The sequence below is a fragment of the Hakea prostrata genome, chromosome 3 (assembly GCF_041222555.1).
Source record: "Hakea prostrata isolate BN-2017 chromosome 3, UWA_Hpros_2, whole genome shotgun sequence".
Taxonomy (NCBI): domain Eukaryota; kingdom Viridiplantae; phylum Streptophyta; class Magnoliopsida; order Proteales; family Proteaceae; genus Hakea; species Hakea prostrata.
Genome location: NC_142602.1, coordinates 48031287 through 48058935, shown reverse-complemented (window position 1 = coordinate 48058935; position 27649 = coordinate 48031287).

Here is a 27649-nt window from a genome sequence, read left to right as displayed (position 1 = left end):
CTCGGCAATTGAAGGATTATGAGCGGAATTACCCCACTCACGATCTAGAACTTGCCGCCGTTGTCTTCGCTTTGAAGATTTGGAGACATTATCTTTACGGTGAGAAGATTGCCATTTTCACGGATCATAAGAGTTTGAAATACTTCTTTACCCAAAAGGAGTTGAACATGAGACAAAGGAGATGGTTGGAACTCGTCTCCGATTATGATTGTGATATTCAAGTATCATCCTGGGAAAGCAAATGTTGTTGCCGATGCTCTTAGTAGGAAGAACCAGGAAGAAGACTTTGGATTTGAATGCTTTGAGTTTACCATTGTGGTCTTCTATTGAGAGTTTTGGTTTGGAAATCGTTCTCGAGAATTCTGATTTTATTCTTTCGCCATGGCGGCAAGATCTGGTCTTAGAGATAAGATTGTTGCTCACAGAGTTCGATCAAGAGTTTTTGACCAAAGTTGAGAAGATTTCTTCGAATCCCGAGTCGGACCCCGACTTTGGTATATCCATGGATGGTGCTTTGTTGTTTAGAGGAAGACCGTGTGTGCCTCGCAAACGATGAAGTTAAGAATGAAATATTGAAGGAAGCACACCAGTCAGTCTTTATCGTACACCCGGGAAGCACCAAGATGTACAAGGACTTGAAGGAACATTTTTGGTGGATTGGTTTAAAGGCGGATGTTGACGATTTTGTTGCCAAGTGTGAGACTTGCCAACGTGTGAAAGCCGTTCGACAACCTCCATCTGGATTACTTCAACCCCTTCCTATTCCTAGTTGGAAGTGGGAAGATATCTCCATGGACTTTGTGACTAGCTTGCCTCGGACAAGTAAAGGCAATGACACCTGTGTGGGTGATTGTTGATAGGTTGACCAAATCAGCCCATTTCATTCCTATGAAGATCACTCATACTCGGATAAGCTAGCCGGGCTTTATGTGGATAATGTGGTTCGTCCGCATGGTGTGCCATTGAGTATTGTTTCGGATCGTGATCCTAGGTTCACCTCAAGGTTTTGGAATAGTTTGCGGAAGGCCTTGGGAACCCAATTGAACTTGAGTACAGCTCATCATCCACGGTCGATGGACAATCCGAGCGGACAATTCAGACATTGGAAGACATGCTCAGATCTTGTGTGGTGGATATGGGTGGAAATTGGGATGAACACCTAGCTTTGGTTGAGTTTGCCTATAACAACGGTTATCAAGCAACAATAGGCATGGCTCCATTCAAGGCTTTGTATGGTAGTACTTGTAGGACACCTTTGTACTTGGATCGAGACAGGTGAAAGAAAAGTCTTAGGTCCCGAGATGATTGAAGCTACAAGTGCTATGGTGGACATGATAAGAGAAAGGATTAAGTCTGCCTGATCGAGACAGTAAATCTTATGCTTGATAAGAGAAGGACCGATTTGGAATTTCAAGCTGGAGAGAAAGTCTTTCTCAAGGTCTCACCAACGAAGGGTGTGATGAGATTCAATGTTAAGGGAAAGCTTAGCCCTCGTTACATTGGACCTTTCGAGATTTTGGAAAAGGTTGGACCTGTTGCGTATCGATTAGCATTACCTCCGTCTCTTGCTGGTGTGCACAATGTGTTTCATATTTCGATGCTCCGAAAATACATAGAGAATCCGGAACACATTTTGCAGCAAGCACCGAAGGACTTAGTGCTGATTTGACCTATGATGAAGAACCGGCCGAAATCCTGGATAGGAAGGACAAGCAGCTGCGGAATCGCGCCATTCCTTTGGTGAAGATTCGGTGGAAGAACCATACCCTCGAAGAAGCTTCTTGGGAGAAGGAAGAAGACATGAAGGAGAAGTTTCCTTACCTCTTTGGAAGCACAGTACGCTTTCAATTTCGGGGACGAAATTTCTTTAAGGGGGGAGAATGTGAAACCCAGCCCTAACCTTGACCCGGAAACCTTGTTATTTGTAGGTCCGATGACCCGAAGTAAAGTAAGAAGTCAGCTTTGGGCCATCCCAAAGAGAGGACTTGGTGTCCGGCTTTGAATCCATGAAGGTTGATGATGAGGTTCTATTTATGGAAACAGAATCCTGATGAAGATCTAATTAGTTGATGGACTTGGAGTGCTCTCTATCTTGGTTTGAAGGCATTTCTACCTACTAGGTAAGTCACTTGACTTGTGTGCAAAACCCCTTTAGGTTTGGATTTGATCCGGGCCTTCAATTCCCCTGTTTTGGCCTTTTGTCTCGCATTGGTCGACTGATTGGTCGCTGGGCCAGTCGACCAATCCACTCGACCAATGGGTGCTGTCTTTGGCAATTAGGTTGATTCTTGCTCTATTTAAGTCTAACCTCGAGTCCACTTCGTATTTGCTGCCTCCAAACCCTCTCGGAACGAACCAAAGACCTCTGCAAGTCATCTCTCTTGCATCCTTGGAGTTTTCTTGGCGGATCTTCGTCGGAACTCTTCTTTTTGCATCAAAAGGTATGTCTACTCTCTCTTCTTCTCCTACATCTTTGTTTTTCTTTCCTTTTTGAGTTGAGACAGTAGAAGAGATGCTGCATCCTCTGTTGCAAACATCTCTCGAACATGTTCTCATGATCATCCTAAGGATTTAAGGCTAGAACAATGATCTTAACCATGATCATTGCAAGCTTTTGAAGGATTCATGATCAAACCATGATTTAATCTCTGTTAATTTCCTAATCTGAATTCCGATCTCTTTGGATCTTCTTTCATTGATCATGTTAGTGGTTAATGGTTGTGTTTTCTTTCTATGATCCATAATCCATAGAATTCTAGTTGCTCTCTTCTACCTTACTATGTGTTCTTCATGATGCATGATAGTACATATATGGTAGGTTTTATTTCCTTATTTAGATTTATGCTTCTAAGCCTTATTCCATGAAGACCTATGTATGTTTTCATGTTTTCATTACCAAAAGCAATGATCCATCCTCCTATAGTTCTTGTCTTTGTTTTCTATTTCAAAATTCATCAAGATCCATGTTTGATTTATTTATGGTAACTTTTTGTTTCCTAATTTGGATCTTGATACCTTGATTTGATTAGTGTTTTGAGGTCCCATATATGCTAGAATACTACTGATGTAGTCTACCCCTTGATTAGTACCCTCTTGAACCATCAAATTCGGATTTCATAACTCAAAACTCTGATTTTATAAGCTATCGTCTGTTATGCATTGGTCGACTGATTGGTCGATCGGACCACTCGACCAATCCACTCGACCAATGAGTACAAGCAACTCCGGAATTGGTCATTTCGGATGTTTTGCTATATTTGCTGTTAGGGATCTTTCCTAATATGTTGTATATACTTGTTTAGGACCTTCTTCTCAAGTTTGCCAAGATCTTACTTGATTTCTTAGGATTCTTTGCGAGTTATAAAAGGTAAGGATGGTTATTTCCTTAATTACATAGATAGCATGAATCTAGTTTCTATATTCGAATATCATTGATATGTTTCCTAAATTAGATTCTTACAATGATATACTACTGTTGCATAACTTTGATTACAGTAGCATTACTTATTCATATTGGATTGATTCATGTATGATTTACTTACCAATGTTATACAAGTGATTGTAAATATTGATTTCTTTCCATATATGGAGTTACCATATATGTGATGATATGAATTGATGCATGTGTATGCTTACGTATGGTTTGGAAAGGAGAGGTGTCCTTTTGACACTTCTGTCCTTGGACTACTACGGGAATATTATGGGATGTTTCCGGAGATGCCCTCTGGACACCTTCCTAAACTGTTGGATGACATATCTAGGATTGTCTAGTAGTGTTTGGCTAGGATGTTCTGTTATGTCAGACCCTAATCGGAGGGGTATTGAGACCGAACGACCCGTGGTAGCAATGGGGATTCATGGGCGCTCAAGACCGGTAACCAACCCGTGAGAGGACAGGAATCACATTGTGGGGGCCATTTGTTGGTAGGGTTGCATATGGCTAGACTTGGGCTCACGGGCGCTTAAGACCGGTAACCAACCCGTGAGAGGACGTGAGAGCTTCCCGTTTACCATATGTGGATAACCAATAGGGTTGGTGAGTCCATAGTCGTGGGACTATGAGGACTCTAGTGTGAAGGATACCGGAAAGGATCGTCAGGGACGAGGAATGGAAGTATCTGGATCTGACTTGATGTAACCAAGTAGAAGACCTGCATTTGGCTAGGTATTACCCTGACATGCGCCAGTACTTATACCAAATGGTTGTGAGAGAGTGTGTTGACTTAACCCCCTGCCAAGGTTTGTCCTGAGGGATGAAGGACCCATTACCAATCGGTCGCCCGAGATATCTTAAATGGTTGGAGGGAATCCAAGATATCTTAAATGGTTGAGGATGTGAGTGGACTTTCCTAAAGAAGTACGGTGCTATGACTTAAAGCATGTCTGCCAATAGAGACCAGCATACTTAGAGTTAGATTCATTCATTCATTGTTTGTCTCATATCATTTGCATTTATGATTGTTCCGGAATCCCGCCATTTATGTTATTATGGATTTTAATCGCTTTACCGAGTTTCTTTGAAACTCATTCCTTTATTGTACAATGTTGTTAGACTATCCTGCAGGTGCGGAATACTATGACGGTCCCTATGAGGAAGCGCAAGGCGAAGAGACATATCTCCGGGGAAGGTGATTGCGGTTACCACAATTACTCTGAAGATCCCACGGGTGGTTATGCTCCGTACGATGCTTAGTCCGACCATTGAGTGGAAGCGTCCTTGTGCCATTTATGAGATCTATACCTACAAGGATGTCGTCTACAAAGTGGAGAATAATTTAGTTACCCAATGTACTTGCTACTGGGATTAGCTTTTATCTAGTTTATTCTTTCGAGCTACTTTTCCGCTGGATGTAAAGTGGGATTTTTGCTTCACTTTACTTATCTGTTTGACACTCTGATTATATCTATTATTCTAATTCATTTATGATTCATTCTTTCATTATTGGATCTATGATTTATCTTCCGCACTCTTGTTATGATTGTTCATGATTATGTTATTGTTTATGTGGGAGGTTGATCACTCGATACCTGATCTTCGGGCTGTGGATCACACTCTCGGGTATGCCAGATAGGGTACCGGCTGGGAGGGCGTGACAGTTTGCCATCCTGAAGTATTTACCAACCTGGGTATTCCTCCTCCCGACTGGACCAAGGACAAGATTGATCCTCCACCTTCCAATCCAGATATTATGAAAAATCTTGGAAGATTCTCCTGTTTATTCTCCGCTGGAAGAAGTTAATTATGACGAGCTTGTGCCGAATGCGAGTTTGGTCGAGGACCATTCTTCTCCTGGACAAGCTGGGCAAAGAGTATGAAATTGCAGAGGATTTTTCTGAATATTGAAATATTTTTGTAATCCTCATTTCTTCTCTTCTTTTCCTTGACTTCTCACCAATGGTTGACTCATATGTTTGTTCTAGCAAAGTCGCGTCGATCTTGTATAACTTGTTAACAGTCACCTGTAATGACTTTCTTCTTTGATCAGAGATTATATCCAACTCTTGTAATTGTTTTGATACTGGCCTCTTTGGATCTTCTGAAGAAATAAGAAATTACTGTATCTTGAACTTTGCTAGCCACTTGAATCGCCGTTGCATTAGGTCTTAGTTGTCTGAAACAATGCCTACACTTAAGGATTTCCGGAGAAATACAATAAGTCTGAGAAGGAACTCACTCGGGTTTTAAACCGATGCCTTATACTTAAGGATAATTCAAAATTTCAATAAGTCTCGAAGGAACTCACTCGGGTATTAAACCGACGCCTTGCAAAAGGAACTCACTCGGATTTTCATCCGATGCCCCGACTTAAGAAAGTTCGAAAGATTTTCCATAAGTGTTGAAGTGTTGAAGGACCCACACGAATTTTCATCCGATGCCTTATAGTTGGATCTTGTTCTTGAATGTGGTGTATGATGCCCCCCAATCAAAAGATAGTTTGTTGAAAACCAAAAATTGCATTGATTGAGTTGAAAATGATTACATCACGAACAAAATTGAAATCATCTTCAAGGATAAAACTTTTTGAGATGCCTAGCATTCCACGAACGATCCAATTCTTTCTGGGAATCAATGTTCTTCAGCTTGTAAGCTCCTGAACCGACCGGTTTCACAACCATATAAGGTCCTTCCCAGGAAGGGACCAACTTTCTTTGGTGACGCGGGTCGGAAGCTAGGGTGTTTCTCAACACCAAATCTCCGGCTAAATACCGACGATTCTTCACTCGAGTATTATAATGAGACGCTATCCTTCTTTGATAATGTTGAGTTCGTGCTATTGCCTTTGCCCGAACTTCGTCCAACAAATCAAGACTATCAAGCAGTCCTTGTTCATTTGCTTTTTCCTCGAACTCACGATCCCGTAACGTCCCCGCCATTATCTCCACCGGTGCCAATGCTTCGGATCCATATGCCAACCTGAATGGAGTTTCTCCTGTAGGTGTTCGAACCGTAGTTCTATAAGCCCACAATACATTATATAGTTCTTCGACCCAAGAAGCTTTGTCAGCTTCGAGTCTTCTCTTTATTCCTTCCAGTAGCGTTCGGTTAGTAACCTCTACCTGGCCATTGCTTTGGGGGTATGCCACCGAGGACATACGATGCTCGATCATATATGTTGCATGTAATTGCTCAAATTGTTGACAGTCGAACTGAGTACCATGGTCAGTGACAATTATCTTTGAATCCCTAAGCGATATATGATTGATTCAAGCACAAATTTCTCCACTTTTTTCTCAGTAATTGTCGCCAGTGTACTGGCTTCTACCCATTTTGTGAAGTAATCAATTGCTACTATCAGATATTCCCGTCCGCCCGATGCCTTGGTGAATTTGCCCATGATATCAATTCCCCACATTGCAAAGGGAATGGGATTTAGAATTGAAGTCATAATCTCCGTCGGGCGCCTCGATACTGTAGCATGAATTTGACAGTTACTACATCGACGAACGTAGTCCATAGCAGCTTCTTGGATCTTAGGCTAATATAACCCCAGTCTTAGAATTTTGTGGGCCAGGGCTCTGCCACCCATGTGAGCGCCACAAATTCCTTCATGAACCTCAGCTAAAGCTGAGTTTGCTCCTTCGGGCCCTATACATCTCATAAGGGGTCCAGCATAAGATCTTTTATATAGTCTCCCATTCTGAATGACAAATCTAGCTGATCGAATCTTGATCAACCTTGCTTCCACTGGATCCTCATGTAATTTGTCATCTCTTAGATATTCAATTATTGGATCCATCCAGCAACGTTCTGCTTCAATATAAGAAATTTCTTTCTCATGATAACTTGGAAAAGTTACCTCTTCAATGTAGACCGAAGGGTCTAGATTCTTTTCCTTGGCATTGACTAGTCGGGATAGCTCATCTGCCACTGAATTTTCATTCCTTGAAATCTGAGATATCTTCAAATTCCGGAATTGGTTCTAAAATGCCTGCACTATCTCCCGATATTTTTGCAAGCGTGGTTCTTTAATGCCACACTCCCCCTGGACTTGGTTGACTATAAGCTGAGAGTCACTATAAATAGTAACATCTGCAATAGCTAATGCCTTTGACAACCGAAGTCCAGCTATCAGGGCCTCGTACTCCGCTTCGTTATTACTTGCATCAAATGCGAATCTCAAAGCATATCGAATAATGAATCCTGCTGGACTTTTTAATAGAATTCCAGCGCCTGCTCCATCTTTATTACTCGAACCATCGACATATACCTCCCAAGTGGTTGGTATAATGGGATCCTCAATAGTGGGTTCCACTAGTGCAGTAGTTTCTACTACAAAGTCGGCTAACGCCTGAGCCTTGATTGCAGTCCTGGGCTTAAAGCTCACTTGGAACTCACTTAGCTCAACCGACCAGGATACCATCCTTCCAGACAAATCAGGTTTGTTAAGAACTTTACTAGGAGGAAAAGTTGTAAATACCTCAATTGGATGAGCTTGAAAATATGGCCTTAGCTTCCCGGCGGCCATCATGAGAGCCGAGCACGCTTCTCAATCTGCGAATATCTCGTCTCCGCATCCAAAGCAACACGTGGCTTACATAGTAAATCGGCCACTGTTTCTTATCTTTCTCCCGAACAAGTACTGCACTGACCGCGGAAAGGGATGCCGCTAGATATAGCTGTAATATTTCCCCCTTCTCTGGGGCCCGGACAGGATCGGTGGTTGTCCAAGTGCTTCTTTTAATTCCTCGAAAGCTTTCTCGGCACTCTTCGATCCACTTTGCTTCCTTACCGCCCTTCAGGTCTTTAAGTGCCTTGAAGAAAGGCAAACATTTTTCTCCAGACTTTGAGATAAATCGATTTAAGGCAAGCAACTCTCCTCGTCAAACATTGTACATCCCGAACGGTTTTGGGAGCCTCCATATCAATCAAAGCTTGTATTTTGGCAGGATTTGCCTCAATTCCCCTCTGTGATACCATGAAACCCAAGAATTTGCCCGAGGAGACTCCAAAGGCACATTTTTCGGGGTTCAACTTCATTTGATGTTTCCTCGATCTTGAGAAAACCTCGATCAAATCTGCAATGTGATTTGCTTTTGTAAAGCTTTTCACCAAAGATGTCGTCAACATATGCTTCAACATTCTTTCCTATCAACTCTTTGAAAATCTTGTTGACGGCCCTCTGATATGTTGCTCCTGCATTCTTCAGGCCAAAAGGCATGACCTTGTAATAATAGCTTTCACGATCAATCATAAAAGCCGTATACTTCTCATCTCCCTTATTCATAAGGATCTGATTATACCCCGAGTAGGCATCCATGAAACTTAAAGTTTCATACCCTGCAGTTGCATCTATCAAGAGGTCAATCCGAGGCAACGGGTAGCAATCTTTTGGGCAAGCTTTGTTTAGATCCGTGTAGTCTGTACACATCCTCCATTTCCCATTCGCTTTTTTCACCATCACCACGTTGGCCAACCAAGTTGGGCACTCGATTGGTTCTATGAAACCAGAATTCTTAAGTTTTTCGACTTCGTTCCGAACGGCTTCATACTTTTCAATAGAGAAATTTCTTCTTTTCTGTATCACTGGTTTCGCCTTAGGGTCTATCCAGAGTTTGTGCTCTGCAATGGCCCGATCGATCCCGGCATGTCCTCAGCAGACCATGCGAATACATCCTTATTTTGTTGAAGAAATAACTTCAATTCATCTTTAAACTCTTCCACTGTTCGGACCCGACATAAGTAATCTTTTTCGCATCCTCGGTACACAGCTGGATTTGCTCCGATTTCTCCACCGGTTCGGGCCTTTGCATCTCCGTCTCTTCCCGATCATCTCGAACTTCTATGGGGAGGGCAGAACCTTCTTCGGACCCTCCTTGTCTTTTAAATAGGCAACATAACACCGCCGAGAGATCTTCTCGGGTCGAGAGGAGACTTGACCGATTCCCATATCAGTCGGGAATTTTATCTTCAGGTGCTTTGTCGAAACAATAGCACCTATTTTGGATAAAGATGGTCGCCCAAGAATCATATTATAGGCTGGTAGTTCTCGAACCACCAGAAAATTGATTCGGACAGTTGTTTCTTTGGGAAAACTTCCAATGGAAAGATCCAATCGAACCGATCCTTCGCTACTCGCAGATGACCCCGCAAAGCCATATAGGTGTGTTGATGAAGGTTTCATCAAATCTTGATCCACCTTCAATTTTTGATACACTTCGTAAGAAATTAGGTCAGCCTGCAGACCTCGTATCAATCAATACTCTATGCACTTCCCGCCCGTGCAATCTCTACCTTGATGACTATAGCATCATCATGAGGTAAACAAACATCTCTCTCATCTTCTTCGCTAAAGGTGATAGAATCTTCACCATTTAGCTTCTTACGCTTCTGCGCCTCTCCGGCTCCAACAAATTTGGATTTGGTTTTTAAACTCCGGAATGATTCGGGCTCTGGACCCCCGAAGATGGTAAGGATCGGTGACCGAGTAGCAGCTTCAATCACCTCCTTGCCTTTTTTGGACTTCGGGGCCTCCCTTGATCATTCTGAACTAACCGAACGATTCCTTTTAGGAGCAACCGCACGTGGCCCGCGTGGCTCCTCCCTTCTCCTGCTAACAAAACTAGACAGATGTCCCTGAGATATCAATCTCTCAATATCTGCCTTTAGATGACGACAGTCATTAGTGTAATGATCATAGTCCTTGTGGAATCGGCAATACTTATCCCGATCCCCCGCTGCTCTCCGGGTTTCAAAAGAATTTTAGGCGGCCACTTCAAAATATTTTTTCTTTTGAGGATATTCAAAATATCGGCCCGAGGAGCATTCAATGGAGTGTACTCACTTCTGCCGGGGGATCTTTGGCGCCAAGGTTGGGATCTTCCAACCCGATCACGAACATTCTTCTTTGGCTTCGCTTTCCGCTCAGGGAGCCTTTTGTTCCTTATTGGAGACTTTATTATCTCCTTGGCGCGCATCTAGAATCTCCATGACTTCAGCCCGCTTCGGCATCTCTCGTACCAACTCAAAGCATAAGTCGTGGGTATATCCCGTAGTAAAAACTCCAGGAGCTTCCGATTTGTGAGTCCCTGTGAATAGAGCGGTTCCGGCTACTGTTCATCCAAGTTTTCTATCTCCATCGTCACTTTGTTGAATCTTTTCGGAAACTCTCTCCGATCGATTCGCTCTTTCCCTGTTTGACAGTAAACAAGGTTTCTTCCGTTTTCTTGACCTATATCCCACTCTGGAATCGTCCTATGAATTGGCTTGCCAATTCGTCAAAGTTTACGATCCTTCCCGAGGGGAGGTTAGAAAACCACTTTTGTGCCGCTCCAGTTAGAGATGATCCGAAAACCCCGCATAAAATTTCATCGAATTACCTCGAAACGCCATGGTCTCGTTGGTAATAACCAATGTGAGCTGTTGGATCTCCGGAGCCATCGAATGTTGAGAAGGTAGGCAAATGGAAGTTATGGGGAAACCGATATCCCGCAATTGGCTCAGCAAAAGGAGTCTTCCGAATGACTGAGTAAATATCCTCAGTTTTTCTTCCCTTAGCCAATTGCCCTAACTTCTCATTGATGTTGGCCAATTCTTGACCAATCTGGGTCGGGTGATCTTCAGCAATACGATCACGACCTCGATTAACACGATCATCACGTGCTACTCGATCATCACGAACAGCCCGTCCTTCACGAACGTTTCTCTTGTCACGAATTGCTCGATCATCACGAACGGTTCTTCTGACAGTGGGTGAGTGAGTTCTTACCCCAGAATCCAACCTTGTATTTGAATCGGTTGTACTCTCTTGCGGTCTATCGAACCGATCGCCTCGCCTTGGTTGATCATCAATCCTCCGAAGTCCTCGGTCTCCTTCACGGAAATTCTGATCGACATTCCGATCTTCAGCCATTCTTTGGTCACGTGGCAATGCACGTCTCCCTGAGTCGTGTTGATCAAGTTCTTGTGGTAAAACCACTCGTCTGGTGAGCAAGCGGAGTGCTTGGCTCACCTCCAAGAGTTGAATCTTTACCTGATCCAATTGATCTTGGATTGTATCAGGAGGAAGATTACGTCCTCCCTGGCCTTTATCCACTTCGATAGGATTTTGGCTTTCCTGGGGAATATCTGGATTATTCACCCCAGGTATCTGAACACCGGAATTGCATTGTGCAGCGGCTGCTGCGGCTGCTGATCTAGTCACCATGGCTTTTTCAAGTCTTTCCCACAGACGGCGCCAAATGATGCGTCCAAAATCTGCTCAGCCCTTGGATCTCCACGTGATGTCCTGCAAAACGAAAGCGTCAGATGTGGCCCGACCGCTGGGGTCGGGAGTCCACCTCCGAAGGCTAAGTCAGTTGATGAACTTAATCACAAACGGCTCTGCTAGAAACACAGAGCTAATGAATGAAGAAACGGGAAAGGTGATCTAGATAGCAAGACGTTGATAGTTTAGGTCTATCGGTATGTATCTGAACCTGAGTCTCAGATAGTATTCTCCTTGATCGATTGATCCGTCCCTCACCTTGTATGGTAGTGAGGTTTATATAGAGTGTACCTTCGAATCTCCTTCGTTGGATGCACTCGAGCCTTCTTCGGGTAGTCGTTGGATTTCATTAGTAAGATCCGTTGAGCGATAGACTTCTACTAGTTTGGGCTAGTAGAGGACTCCTGAGAAAACCGTTAGGTTATGCGATAGTTATCCCTTTGATGATGATTATCCGCAGCCGTCAGTTTGAGTCTGCTGTCATCAGGGTGATTACCCTAATCCATAAGTAAGATTACGGCACGCTTGCAGCCGAATAATCTATCTTCTTCAGCAAGCCATCTTCTGGATCCGGTTCGCTCGGGAGCGATTCGGTTTTCTCTGTCTCGACCAGGGTCGAGGGTCGGACCAGGTATGAACCCGGTCTGATCATAAACTCTCCATATCAGTAACATACTACATGAAGTCTAGATACTTCCCCTATGGCACCAACCAACTCGGTTTTGTATCCTTCTCTACCTGGAATGAGAACCATCACGGATTGGCTACCGTTGTTGGACTCCATTCCCTAACCCTATGGTCATCCACATATTATTGAGGCGGATGCTCTCATGACCCCTCATGACTCCCTATCCTCTCCTTGGATGTCCATGAGCTCAAACCCTAACATATGCAACCTACCATTGTATGATCAACAGTTGACCACTGAATCTCCGCATGGACTGGTTACAGTTGTAGGACGAAGCAGAGTCACGTCACTATTATCACGCATCATTCAGCTTCAATTCCCCTATCGAAAGGGTAGTAGCATGTAAGGGTACCTAGCCATGCAATCTAGACTCCCTAGGTATGTCATCTAGCAGTCATGATAGTGCTGGGGGCATCAATGAGCATGTGCCCCATACCACAACCCTATGATATCTCAAGCAATGGATACCCAATGGATACCCTTCCATCACAACTACATCACATCATCCATCATTATATCATAATCATTCAATCTATATCACATCGTAATAAAGTATATAAATACAACATATTCAACTATAATTCAATGACTTATACAACTACAACAAGTTACATGAACAATGGATAGTGTAAGAAAGATACAATTTATCATACAGCATGTCATCACATATAAATAAGAAAGTGTGTCCTTACCTGTAAATATGTAAAAGCTTACTAGAATGCAATTAAACCTCACTTACAACAGTTCTAGCAAACTCAGAGAATGCCTAAACATAGAGTTGCAAAAATATAAAGAATACATGAGTCAAACCAGAGCAAGGACCAACTTCACAAAGCTATCGTGACCAAACAGATCGCTTGGGGCGGTTGGTTGGATCAAGCAACCGCCCGAGCGACCGCCTTACATTCATGAGACAATCTCCAAGTCTGAAATTCTAACTTTTGATCTCCCAATTTTAATCCAATTTTGGGAAGATTTAAATCTGAATTTCATCCTTAAGAAGTCTACAACACAAGCACGAAGCAGAAACCCTAAAATTCTAAAGATTCAATATTCAACTCATCTGCTTCAATTAGATCTATCCTTTATTCGAATGCAATGATCCATTTTTGGACAAGATCTAATCAAAATCAGATGGGGAATAGAACCAATACAATTTAGTCACCACCAACAAAAAGGGGAAAAGATCCACACCATTCCAAAAGATGAGGGAAGATAATGGAGTGAGTGAGGATCACTTACCTCTTCAAGATTCACAAATCTGACGAAGGATTGATTCTACTTTGCAAACCATGCTTCTCTCACCTTCCGGCATGTTTTCTCTGCCTCCTAACCGTCCACAACAGCAATCCCGAGAATAATAATAAGTAAAAAGGTCAGGGTTTGCTATATATTGAACTGGGGGCAAATTAGGGTAAAACTCTTGCAAGCATACCTAGCGGGCGCTCGGGGCAGTTGATTGGCCAATCAACTGCCTTAAGCAACTGTCCCCTAGTACTTTTCAATACTTGGGTGCTTTGCTCAAGGGGTTGATCCCCAACTCCAACCTAACCCTAAACAACCTGTGGGGGAGGTCTTACCTTGATTCCGGACATCTTCAAACACCTCTAGACTTTGACTAAAAATTCATTTTCCCAGTAAGGTAGGTGCTTCATCCAGAGAATCTAGATCAAGGACTCAAGATATGGATCATGGACTTCAATTTGGATACTCCACAACTTATTCAGGCTTCACCTCGGGTTATTGGACCTACAATACGGATCCCGAGTTAGAAATACGGGGGTTGTTACAATATCAACCACTGCACTTGTGGCTTCTATCATCTCTGGACCTAGAATTCTTCTTTCACCAGTTTCGGTTCAATATAGCAAGGTTCTACAAGTGTGTCCATACAATGCTTTGAAAGGAGCCATGCCTATTGTTGATTTGTAACTGCTGTTATAGGCGAATTCCACCAAAGCTAGATGTTCATCCCAATTACCTCCCATATCCTCTACACAAGATCTAACCATATCTTCTAAGATCTGAATTGTCTTCTCAAACTGTCCATTGTGTTGGTGCAACCTGGGGGGGTGATTAGGTTGCAACTAGTTGATTGTCCCAATTTTTTTGGTTTGATTGGAAATACAAGGTAAATTGAAAATTTAAATGGAATTAAACAATAGCAAACAACCACAACACAAGATTTTAGAGTGGTTCAACTTTGCAAGTCTACATCCACTCGTCTTTTGGCTTCAAGAAAGTATTTTGCTAGTGATTCTCTTTTAATACAATGGGTAGAGAATCAAACCTTACAATCTTTGTTATGGGGCAAGAGTACCCTTTACAATTTTTGTTTACTAAGTACGGCAAGAGCACCCAACCAATCTTTGTTCATGGGCAAGAGCACCCAAAACCAATTCTAATCTACTTAGATTAGAATTGAACAATTACAAGATAAGGATGTTACCTAACAAAAGGTGTGACACTTTACCTCTTGTGTGAGTGTGATGCAATGAAAGTTGTATGCACAATTGTAAGATGAATGCACCACCAACGCCTTCAATCACTTCAAGCTTTGCTTCCAATGAGCTTGCTTAGACACCTTGGTATGTTCTTCAAGGGTGGAGTAAAGGTGAGAGGCAAAACAAGTGTTTTCTTGTATTTTGAGAGCTTAAGAGTGTCTGGGGAGTAGTTGATCAATTGTCAAGGTTCAGGCTCTCAAATGGGGTGAATTTGGCTTATAAAAATGGCCTTCAAGTGCCTTAGCCCAACCCCCAACTAATAGAAAACGGGAAAATTTTAGCCTAGAGAGACGGACGTTAGTGTAATTTAAAAAGTAGCCTTCAAAATTTTAGCTATTGCATATTTTTAACTAGACGGAGTGCCATCTGATCAGAAGGAGCTCTGTCTGAACTTCTGTGACCAAATGGACGACTGTCTAAATCAAACGGATATCCGTCTGAAGCACAGATTGCACAGTTAGGTGCAGATAGGGACTTGATTGGATTTTTTGTATTTCTAGCCAACCCTAAGCCTGATACACTCTCCTAATATGTCCTAGGTAAGTTTAGTGACATGATATGTGTCACACCCACCCAGCCGGTACCCTATCTGGCATACCCGAGTGTGTGATCCACATCCCCGAAGATCAAGTATCGAGGAAATCATCCTCCCACATAAGCAATAATATAATCATGAATGGTATAATCAAAGTATAATATTATAAATAAGAGATCCAAATAAGGAAATGAATGACAGTATAATCAGAGTGTGAAAAAATGATATCAAATATAAACATCAAAAGGAGTAGAGTGAGGCAGAATCTCATTCTACAATTACAGCGGAATGTAGCACGTAAGTCTAAAAAAAAATACAATTGTTCTTAAAAGAAAGTAAAGAAATGGAAATCAACTAAACTAAGAGTCTTCTACTCAATAGATAATGTCTTCATAATAATGGACTTCATCAATACAACTCAGACGTTCCCACTCCACATTAGGTCTAATCGTAGTACGCAACGTGACCAAACGTGGGATCATCAATGTGATCTTCATTGTTGCCAACACTTGCATGTAGTATGCTTCTTTAACTAGTGCTTCTTCATATTGGCCTTCATAGTAATCAGTACCTGTAGAGTAATCTAACAAAAGAGGTTCCACAAAAAGGAGTGAGTTCAAATGAACTCAGTAAGGCAAGTTAAATCATAACAACATAAATAACATGATTTCAGAACATAACATAATGCAATGCGATATGAAACAGACAATGATTGTATGAATCTAACTCAATGTATGCTGGTCTCTGTAAGCAGACATGCTTTAAGTCATAACACCATACTTCTTTAGGAGGGTCTCATTACACAACGCCGTTTGGTAGTGGGTCCTTCATCCCTCAGGACAATTCATGGCTGGGGTATAGGTCACTGCTCTCTCACATCACCATTTGTCTAAGTACTGGCACATGTCAAGGTAAAAGCTAGCCCAATGCATGTCATCTCCTTAGTCATATCAACTCAGATCTAGATACATCCATTCCTCGCCCCTGGCGATCCTTTCCGGTATCCTTCACACTAGAGTCAGCATAGTCCCTGACTACGGAGTGATCAACCCTATTGGTCATCCACAAATAACAGACGTGAAGCTCTTATGGCCCTCATGGGTTGGTTACCGCTCTTGAGCTCCCATGAGCTCAAGTCTACTTATTTGCAACCCTACCAATAAATGGCCTCTCACGAGTATCCACAATGTGACTCATGTCCTCTCACGGATTGGTTACCTGTCTTGAGCACCCATGAATCCCCATTGCTACCACGGGTCATTCGGTCTCAATACCCTTCCGAATCGGGTCTGATATAACGGGGATATTCTAGCCAAACATTGCTAGACAACCCTAGGCATGACATCCAATAATGGGGGAAAGTGTCAAGGGGCACTATTGGAAATATTTCATACTATTCACACTGATGTCCAAGGATAGAAATGTCAAAAGGACACTTCCCAATCCCAATTCATACCTAATCAATCACATTCTCAGATCTGTCACATCATACATAACTAACATCTCATCATATAAAGGAATATGTAAACGCGTGATCAATTCATTAAAATACTTACATGAGTAAGCATGCAAATATGCTCGAATAATGAAAGAGAAAACATAAGGTGCTACTGTACTTACAGTAGTACATCATAAATAGAAAGTACAATATCAGTAGCGAATCTAAGAGTTTCCAAAATCAGAAACTAACATACACGCAATCTATGTCACTATGGAGATAGCCACCTTAAAAACATTGTTGATTATTTAAAAATTAAAAAAAAAATTAACCAACAAACCAAAAAAACAACCCACACACATAACTATTTTTATTATTATTTTTTTATCCCTTCACTCCTACCATAAATTTTTTTAAATTAATTTATAACAAATATTTTGGTCAAACCAACCTCAGCCGGGTTCAATTGAGAGATAAAGGTAAGATGATCGAAGACGTCCAAAGAGGAGCGATGATCTAATGGCCATGATTGAAAGAGTATTATAAGCGGGAAAGCTAGTATAAAAGCGAGGGAAGATCCGTAAGAAGGTAAGTCTCTAGAATCAACCAAAACTCTAAGCTCACTCTGATTGAACTCCATTACTAGCATTTTAGAAGCTCCAGAGAGCTCTGAAACACCATCGACACCATACTGACTAGATCATCGGAGACGAGACGCCGATCGGCTCCGTTTCTTACTGGTATTTTGTTTCTTTCAGGAGTGAGAGGTTGATCGATCGAAGAGCAAACCAGATCGAATCAGATCTGAGGAGTTCGGTGCGGAAAACTACGGTTCGAGGCGATCGGCAGAAATAGCACCAACATTTTGGCGCCGTCTGTGGGAACTCAGTTCAGAGTAGAAGCTATGGCTCAATCACCTGAGCGGGAGGAGGAATTACCGATAGAAATGGCGGAAACAAGCCAGAGGGAGCCGAGGAGAGTAAATCCAAAAAGAAGAACGAGAGAAGTGGTTCCGATACCGCAAATCCCGATGATGCAGACTCGATAGAGGTAGAGAATGATGGAGGATCATTCACCTCGTCCAACTGATCAGTTCGAAAGGCAAGAGAAACAATTAGCAGATACATTGGCGACATCTCGTCCAGAGTTAGATCCAAATCTGATCGGTGAGCGGTTTGAGAGCATGCAGCATCAAATACTGGAGACACAAAATCTGATGAGGACTTTCATCAAGCAGATCGGAGTACATCCTGAGGAAAGAGTTCCGGTCTTATCAGCTGGAAGATCTCGAACTCTTTCCCGAGCAAAAGCGACCTCTGTCCCAAATTCTCAGATTCAAAAGTTAGGAGGAAGCCGAAGGAGGTCATTTCTGAAGGAAGGATCAGGAGAGAGTGCGGATCCAAACTATATTCCACTAGAGATTGAAGATCGAGAATCGTCTAGAGATGATCAATTGAGTCATATCTGGAGCAAAAAGAGTAGAAGCGTTGGGGATTGGAGAGATAAGAAAGAAACAGGAAAATCAGGAGATTGCAGATCTGAAGTCTATGGATCGGAAATCAGTAAAAGATTTCGCGTCCTTGATGATCAGATTTAGCGACTAGTAAACAAAGATGATGGAGAAAAAGTTGAGGAAATGATGAACCAAAATCCATTTGCTAAGGACATTATGTCAGCACCATTGCCGCGCAATTTTAAACTTCCGACATTCACGATGTATGATGGAAGCACAGATCCAATGGAACACCTGGCTCAGTTCAACTCTGTTATGATGCTGGCAGGTAACTCTGATGTTTTAAAGTGTCGCTCATTTCCATCTTCCTTGAAAGGATCTGCAACAACTTGGTTCTTCAGCTTATTACCAGATTCCATTAAGGATTTTAAGGATTTGACGAAAGTATTCTTGTCAAGATTCCAAAGTAGCATGAAAAGCAGCAAAACTGTTGATAATTTAGCTGCAATCCGTCAAAAATCGGGAGAATCAGTTCGAAATTACATGAAGAGATTCAATCAGGAGTCAATTCAAATTAAAAATTTGAATGAGGCGGTGGCATATGACGCTATGTTCAGAGGCCTAACAGATGAGCATCTTTCGGAAATTCCGATCATGAACAAGCCGGCGAATATAGCAGAATTGACGACTCGCTGTAATCAGTATGCAAATATGAAGGACATTCTCCAAGCAAGAAAAGAAACTGACAGCAGTGGAGTTAAAAGGACGGATGATGGAGTTGTGAAATCTGATCAGAGAGATCAGAGAGAGCGAAGGAATAGCAGGAGTTTTTCAAGAAATATTCCTGATCGTCAATACAGAAGGGACATCCCAAGACCATTCCAAGAAAACTACACTCCTCTCAACGCAAGAAGATCAGAAATTCTGATGCGAATTCAACATCAAGGATTTATGAAATGGCCATTACCTATGATAGCAAAGGCGGATGAGAGGAATCCGAATAGATTTTGTAGATATCACAAGGCTATTTGGATTTTCTGGAGAGTCTACTTCGGTAGAAGGGATTGTGGAGCTAACAATAACACTTGGAACACATCCACAAATGGTAACTACAGTTACTAAATTTTTGTTAATAAAAAGTCTATCAGCATACAATATAATTCTCGGGAGACCAACGTTGAATACTATTGGGGCAATAATTTCGACAAGACATTTGAAGGTCAAGTTCCCAACAGAAGGAGGCATTGGAGAATGCAAATCAGATCAGAAAACTTCAAGGTAGAGCTATACAACCTTTTTGAAGGATTCAAAAGCACAAGGTAAGGCACTCGCCTTTACTGTTGAAGTTACGGATAACAGGGATGAGGGAAAAATTCAAAGAGGTGAACCGGTAGAAAAGCTGGAAAAAATTTGTTTCGGTTTGGAGAATCAAGAAAAAGGGACCATGATAGGAGCTGATCAAAACAGTCAAAACAAGGAGCAATTGAGAGAATTTCTTCAGCGAAACGCAGATGTCTTTGCCTGGTCAACACAAGACATGCCAGGTTTAAGCAAAGAAGTGGCGGAGCATTGCCTATGGATAGATAAATCTATCAAGCCAGTGAAACAGAGACGAAGGAATTTCTCATCAGAAAAGCATGATGCAATTAAAGTTGAAGTGGACAAGCTTAGGAGATCTCAGTTTATTGAGCAAATTGAGTGTCCAAGATGGCTAGCAAATGTGGTAATGGTGAAAAAGCATAATGGAAAATGGCGAATGTGTGTAGATTACATTGATTTGAACAAGGCATGTCCCAAGGATTGCTATCCTTTGCCGCGAATTGATCAGTTAATTGATGCTACATCAGGTTAGCAAATGTTGAGTTTTATGGACGCTTATTCTGGTTATAATCAAATTCTTATGAAGAAGGAGGATCAGCCTCACACGGCATTCATGACCAATCGGGAAAGCTATTGTTATAAGGTTATGCCTTTTGGGTTAAAAAATGCCGGTGCAACATACCAAAGGGCGATTAACAAGCTGTTCGCTGATCAGATTGGAAGAAATATGGAGGTTTATGTAGATGATCTTCTTGTAAAAAGTCAATTTAAATCTGATCATCTCGCCGATTTAAGAGAGTGCTTTGATGTATTGAGGAGAAATGGAATGAGACTCAATCCTGAGAAGTGTGCATTTGGAGTTTCATCTGGTAAATTCCTAGGTTTCATGGTCACGCAGAGGGGTATTGAGGCAAATCTAGAAAAAATCAGGGCTATCATAAATATGACACCACCCAGCAGTATGAAAGAAATTCAAAACTTAACAGGAAGAGTTGCAGCATTAAGTAGATTTATATCAAGATCAGGAGATAAGTGTGCACCATTCTTCAAGGCGTTGAAAAATCTAAATGCACTCAACGAATTCAAATGGTCGGAGGACTGTCAGAATTCATTTGAAGAGATGAAGAGGAGGCTGACCAGTCCACAAGTTTTATCTCGACCAAAGCCCGGAGAGAGCTTGCAGATATATCTATCTTCTTCAAAGGCGGCAGTAAGCGCGGTGTTAATCCAGGAAGAAGGTACTGTCCAAAATCCTATCTACTTTGTAAGTCATACATTGTTAGATGTAGAATCTAGATATCCGGAATTTGAGAAACAGGCTTTTGCCTTAATAATAGCATCCAGGAAGCTCCGACCCTATTTTCAGGCTCATCCAATTATTGTTCTTACCAACTGGCCTTTAAAGAAAATACTGCATAAGCCTGATCTGGCGGGGAGAATGGTATCATGGGCAGTAGAATTAACAGAACACGATATAGATTATAAACCTAGAACTGCGATAAAGGCACAAGTTTTGGCTGATTTTATTGCTGAAAGTATTTCATCACCAGAGGAGGAAGAAGATTCTAGTGAGGTGTCTTCTGTGTGGACCTTACATGTAGATGGGTCAAGTCATTCACAGGGATCAGGAGCGGGGTTGATTTTACAGAGTCCGTTCGGATTTGTAATTCAAAATGCACTTTGGTTTAATTTTCATGCTTCAAACAACGAAGCAGAGTATGAAGCTCTTATTGTAGGATTACGACTAGCCAGATCCCTCTGTGTTCAAAGCACTGAAGTAAAAAGTGATTCTGAGCTGGTGGTCAGTCAAGTCACGGGAGCGTATGGTGCGAAAGACGATCGAATGGTCAGCTATCTTAAAAAAGAATCGCAATGTAAGGAGTGGTTCGCACAATTCTCAGTCACGAGGATATCTCGAAATCAAAATAATGAAGCAGATTCTCTGGCAAAATTGGCATCCGCAAAGTCTATTTCTATTCCACAAACTGTATATTATGAGGAGCTAGATATTCCAGCATATTTGAGAACCGAGAGATGATGGAAATTGACGTGAGAGATATCTTGGATGGATCCTATTATACAGTATCGAAGGATGGTATTCTTTCGGAAGATAGGGAAAAGGCCAGAACTGTGAAAAGAAGAGCTGCCATGTTTATTCTAAAGAATGGGTTATTATATAAAAGAATAGTTTCTGGGCCACTTTTGAAATGTTTGGGACCCTCTGATGCTCTTTATGCCTTATCCGAGGTCCACGAAGGAATCTGTGGAAACCACTTAGGTGGGAAAGCTTTGGCTTATAAAATTCTAAGACAAGGATTTTATTGGCCACGTATGCAATCTGAGGCGATTGAATATGTAAGAAGGTGTCATCAATGTCAGATTCATGCACCAATTCAGAACCAGCCAGCAGAGCAACTAACATCAATTCTTAATCCCCTCCCATTTGCTATGTGGGGTATGGATTTGTTGGGGCCTTTTCCTGTTACAACTGGAGGAAAAAAGTTTGTAGTGGCTGCAATCGATTATTTCACGAAATGGGTAGAGGCAGAAGCCCTGGCAACAACTACCACAAGTCAAATTGAAAAGTTCTTCAAAAATCATGTCATATTCAGATATGGCCTACCAAAGATTCTATTGACTGATCACGGACCACAATTTGACAATGAAAGATTCAAGGGAAATGGCAGACTATCATATTGAGTGCAAGCACTCGTCGTGGCATATCCTCAATGCAATGGCCAAATTGAGGTAACTAACAGAACACTTCCAAGGAATAAAAAGGAGGCTGGATGAAGCGCATAGTTTGTGGATCGATGAACTACCTCATGTACTATGGGCGTATAGGACTACGGTCATGACTTCAACAGGAGAATCACCTTTCAGACTGACATATGGGTCAGAAGCATTGGCTCCAGTGGAGGTTATGGTGGGATCAAACAGATATGAGGGATTTGATCCAATAACTAATGAAGAAGGACTGCGGGCAAGCCTTGAATTTTTAGATGAAGTTAGAGAAAAGGCCTTATACCGTAATATAGAATATCAGAGGAGAACAGCGGCGTATTATAATGCTCGAATCAAACATAAATCTTTCAGAGTAGGAGATTTGGTTTTGAGGAAAAAATCAAGCATTAGATCCAAAGAACTGTGGAATGCTTTCTGCAAACTGGGAAGGGCCATATGTGGTGACAAAAACTGTGAGCAAAAACAAATATTGGCTGAAAGATTCTCATGGGAGTTGTTTGAAACGACCGTGGAATGTAATTCACCTTAAGAAATATTATCAGTAGAAAGGATTTTCTGGTATTCTTGGAGAAAACATTTTATTAAACGTGGTCATCTAAAGTTTCTTCTTCATTATTAATCCAAGGGACATTTTTGCGAACTAGTTCTTCTGATCACGCCATTTCAACGCTGATCCAGGGTCATTCCTTCCGAGGATGATCCCATCAGGCCGTGCCCTGAATCGTCACGCCATCCGGTCCAGGTCATTCCTTCCGAGGATGCCCGACCCTTTCCAAAGTCGGGCCCAAGTGGTCGGCCTTACGAGGTCACGTCATGCCTTTTCAACGCTGATTCAGGGTCATTCCTTCCGAGGATGATCCCGGCTTTCCGAAGTCAGGCTCAAGTAGCCAGCCATCTGAGGCGTGATTATGCTAGCTGATCCGGATCATTCCTTCCGAGGGTGATCCCAACTCTTCGTGAGTTAGGCTCAAGTAGCTAGCCTTCCGAGGCCTGGTCATGCTTTCCGAAGCTGATCACGGATCATTCCTTCCGAGGGTGGTCCCGACTCTTCGTGAGTTAGGCTCAAGTAGCCAGCCTTCCGAGGCCTGGTCATGCTTTCCGAAGCTGATCACGGATCATTCCTTCCGAGGGTGGTCCCGACTTTACGTAAGTCAGGCTCAGGTAGCCAGGTCATGCTAAGCTAATCACGGATCATTCCTTTCGCGAGGGTGATCCCGGATTGTTCCTTCCGAGGAATGATCCCGACTTTCCGAAGTCAGGCTCCAGTAGCCATCTTTCTAAGGCAGCATTCGGATCGAGTACAACGGAATTAATCAATAAAATAACTCAAGGATCAGGTTACATCGAGGACTATTAATCGAAGTTCAAAGGTTATCTATAAATCAACATCTCAAGGTATCTGATCAGGTATTAAAGTTCCTTTCAAATATTTTTTCGTCAGAAGTATTTCAGCAGAAGTCAATTTACAAAGTTTGATCAAAGATATATACATCTAATCAATTATGAATTGGTTAGAAGATGATAGTCAACATTACAAAAGATACTATTCTGTCAAAGCTAAAAAGAGCAAAAGAAAGGAAGAAAATTTCATTCATATAAAAGATTGACAAGTTAAAAAACCTCATATGCAGAAGAGGTAGACAAGGAGGAAAAAGGTAAGTTCATAAAACAAAAAAGAGTGTATTCTTCAAATTTGTGGTTTTGTAGATGGATCAACATCTGTAGCATTACCAGATGGATCAACATCAACAATATCATTAGCAGCAGTCTCTTCATCTTCTTGAGCAGGTAAGTTATCATCATCATTGTTATCTGAATCAATGGCAGAATGATCTTGGCCAGAACTGGAGGAGTCACTCATATCATTGTCAGAATTATCTTCTGATGAGCAATCAGAGTTGGGATATTTCAAGTTCCTAAGATCAAAAAAGGTTATGGAAGGGAGAAATTCTGGGGATAACAATTTGAAATCTAAACCAGGATGAATCTTAAGGATTTCTGAAAAGATTTGATCAAAGCAATCCTTTACCATATTCTTGCAAAATCCGAGGAAAGTTGGATTATCTCCAACTTCCTTCATTGAGGAGGTAACCGAATTTAAGACTATCTGATTTTCACTTTGTATTCTTTTCTTCTCAACTTCAAACTGTTTCCTCTCTGCTTCTAAATCTTCATGAAGTAAAGTTTTGAATTTTAAAGTTTCATCCAGGAGAGCATGAAGACTTTCTTTCTCTTTAGAAACCAAACTAAGGGAAGCATCGAGATTATCCTTTTCTGCTGTTATTTCATTGAGTCTCAACCCCAAATCATTATTTTTATCCTCTAAAGCAGACTTCTCCAGCAAAATTGAGCTGAAAGCTTTCACATGGTATTCTTGAGCCAACTCTAAAGTTGTATTTAGCTTTTCAATCTCATTGAACTTTTCCTGGAGTTCATTCTTTTCCTTCTCAATACTTTGTGACCAGACCAAGGCTCTGGTTAGCCTTCCTTTAAAATCCTCTCTTTCATCTGTGGCAATCCTAGCCCTGTCAAGGGCATCATTCTTTAACATTTCGAGCTGAAAAAGCTCATTCCTATAATTCAAAACGGCATCTCTCAACATAGAAACCTCTTCCTGCAATTCAGCACAATGGTCAGAGCAAAGTTCATAGTCAGTGTGTAAGCTATCAAGATCATTCATCAAATCAATCTCTCTGAACTCAGCAGCTGTTAATTTTCTCTCTGAAGATTCCAATTTTCTCCGAAGATCTTGTACCTCATTGACCAATTCGAAATTCTTTTTGATCAGTTCATCATTTTCCTGAGACAAAGTTTTTTCTCTCTCCAATACTTCAGAAAATGCATTGAAGGCAGCCCCAAAACATCTGTTGATCAATCAATATATATATATACATTAAAAACAATATAAGTAATTAGATCAATAGTAAATTAATTCTAAATAGAAGAAAGGGGAAAAGGTCTATTTCTTACCCCCACCCATGTGAATAAAGGTCAGAATCAAACATTCGTGTAGTATTCCTCTTGTCGCGGGGGATTCTGCCTTTTGTGCCCCACTCTCTAGCAGCCTCCCAATTATGGCTGGCCGTATGATTTTCTTTCAAAAACCACTCAGGGTGGAAAGGATTCCCAGAGTCAGCAATGCTCATGGTATCATCAGGCTAGTCAGGGACTGGTTGGAGGTCAGCTATCTCAAGAATATTCTCAGGATTTACATTTACAGCAGTATCATTTGAACCAATCTGCATGATGATATTTTCTTTGTCTTCATGACCATTTTGTGGGTCATTTACCATGAGAGCTTCAGGTGGGGCAGGATTATTCTCTGGTGGAGCTACTTCATGAATTTTCTGGGGAATATTCTGGTTATTTTCCTCCAAGGGAGGAGCATCTTGATCATTTTCTTCAAAAGGGGGAACATCAGTATCTGGGGCAGCAACATCCAACACAGGGATGGATAAAGGTAAAACGGAAACGGAAATTTCATTCACATGGTCCTCGGCAACAACATCCAAGGGAGAGACAGGAACATCAGCATTTTCATCACACAATTGGTCGGCTATTTCCTCAATAATACCACCACCTACAGCATGTATTAATATGTCTTCAGCAATTCTCTTCAGATGATCAGAAGAATAGCCAAATAAATCCTTACCTCGATCTTCATCCTCAACCATCTTTTCTGGGAAGATGGAAGTATCGTGAGGTAAATCGGCTGATGTGTGTGACAGTAAATTTTCTCTATTTTCCTCAACATCAGCCTCGGTGGCGATAGGAATCTCTTCATGTGGATTATCTTCAAACGGTGGGAACTTCGTGGGAGCAGTATATGAAATTCTTTTCTTCTCTTCTTCTTCTTTGAGCCAGACAAGCCCTGGTCAGAAACTGGACCTGTGGACCTAAGTCTGCATCTCAGTGTATTGGAGGTTCTGGAGGTCCTCGTCTTGGGACCAAGGATCTTACTTGCAACAGTTTTCACAATTTGCACATCGATATCTTCTCTGAGTGCATCTTCTGGAGCCGGGATGGTTTTCTCCTGATCAGGGGAATCTTTTTCAACAGTTTTTCTTTTTGAAGGATGACAGGCAGTGTGTTTCCTTTTCTTGGAGGGTTTGGTAACGCTAGAATCGGATTTCTTTTCTTCTGAAACAATTTTTCGGAGATCAGCAACACTAGGGACCGAACGAGCAATTACTTCTGAGGATAAAAGTATATGATAATGAGTAAGGATTACAAAAAGAGCGAAAATAAGGGGGAAAAGAAAGAAAGGTATACAGTTGTTATTATCTTTACCTGGAAAAAGGCCGTGACTAATGAGACCTGCATCTGTTTTCAACTTGGCTGCATCTATTGGAGTTCCAGTGGGAATCATACTCCAGGTTATTCGGTCATATTCAGTAAGTTCAGGACGCACTTTCAGAGGAGATAAGGATCCCAAGGAATGTAAGCACCATCGAGACCGAAAGTTTGGATTTGGAATGGCACAGAAGAAGTACTTTTCCCGCCATTGCTTGTTGTCATGAGGAAGGAAGAATCAATGAAAATTTTGGATTCTCTTCCTAGTTCACTCACAATGCAAGTTCTTCTAGCAAAATGAAGGTATCCGCGTTCGCGGGATACTTTCAAGGTGTAATAATTTCTGAAAAGGTCAACAGATGGGATACGATTCATCTGGAGAATAAACACAAAAAAACAGTAAACTAATCTCCAACTATTTGGAGTAAGTTGAGAAGGGCAGACATGATAATAGTCCAATAAAGATTGAACTATGGGAATCAGGGGGATTCTAAAACCTGAATCAACATGATCAAGGTAAATGGTAATAACACCTGGGTCAACTAAGTAGGGACGGTCGGAGGAGTCAGGAACCCATATTCTAGCATCGGAAGGAAAATGGTAACTTTCCAAATAAGAATCCAGATGGGACTTCTTTATTTTGGTGGGATACCACTCGGGACCAGCATGCTTTGGGTCCATTTTTTCTCTGGACATATTGACAGGAGTATAAATAAGAATGGCTTCATCGTGAGCATATGGAACAGGTTTCTAGTCTGAAGGATTATGCTGAGAGGAGGAAGCACTAGACACGTCTTTCATTTGCTCGTTGCTTGGAGGTATATCAGGTTGAGCAGAGGTACTTGATACTAAAGGATTGGAAGCAGGATCCATGGTGGAGACAAGAAAGGAAGAAGAAGAAAACTGGAAAGGTAAAATCTGAAAAGGAGTGATAAAGAAAATGGCAGATAGGTATGTTTGATGTTCAC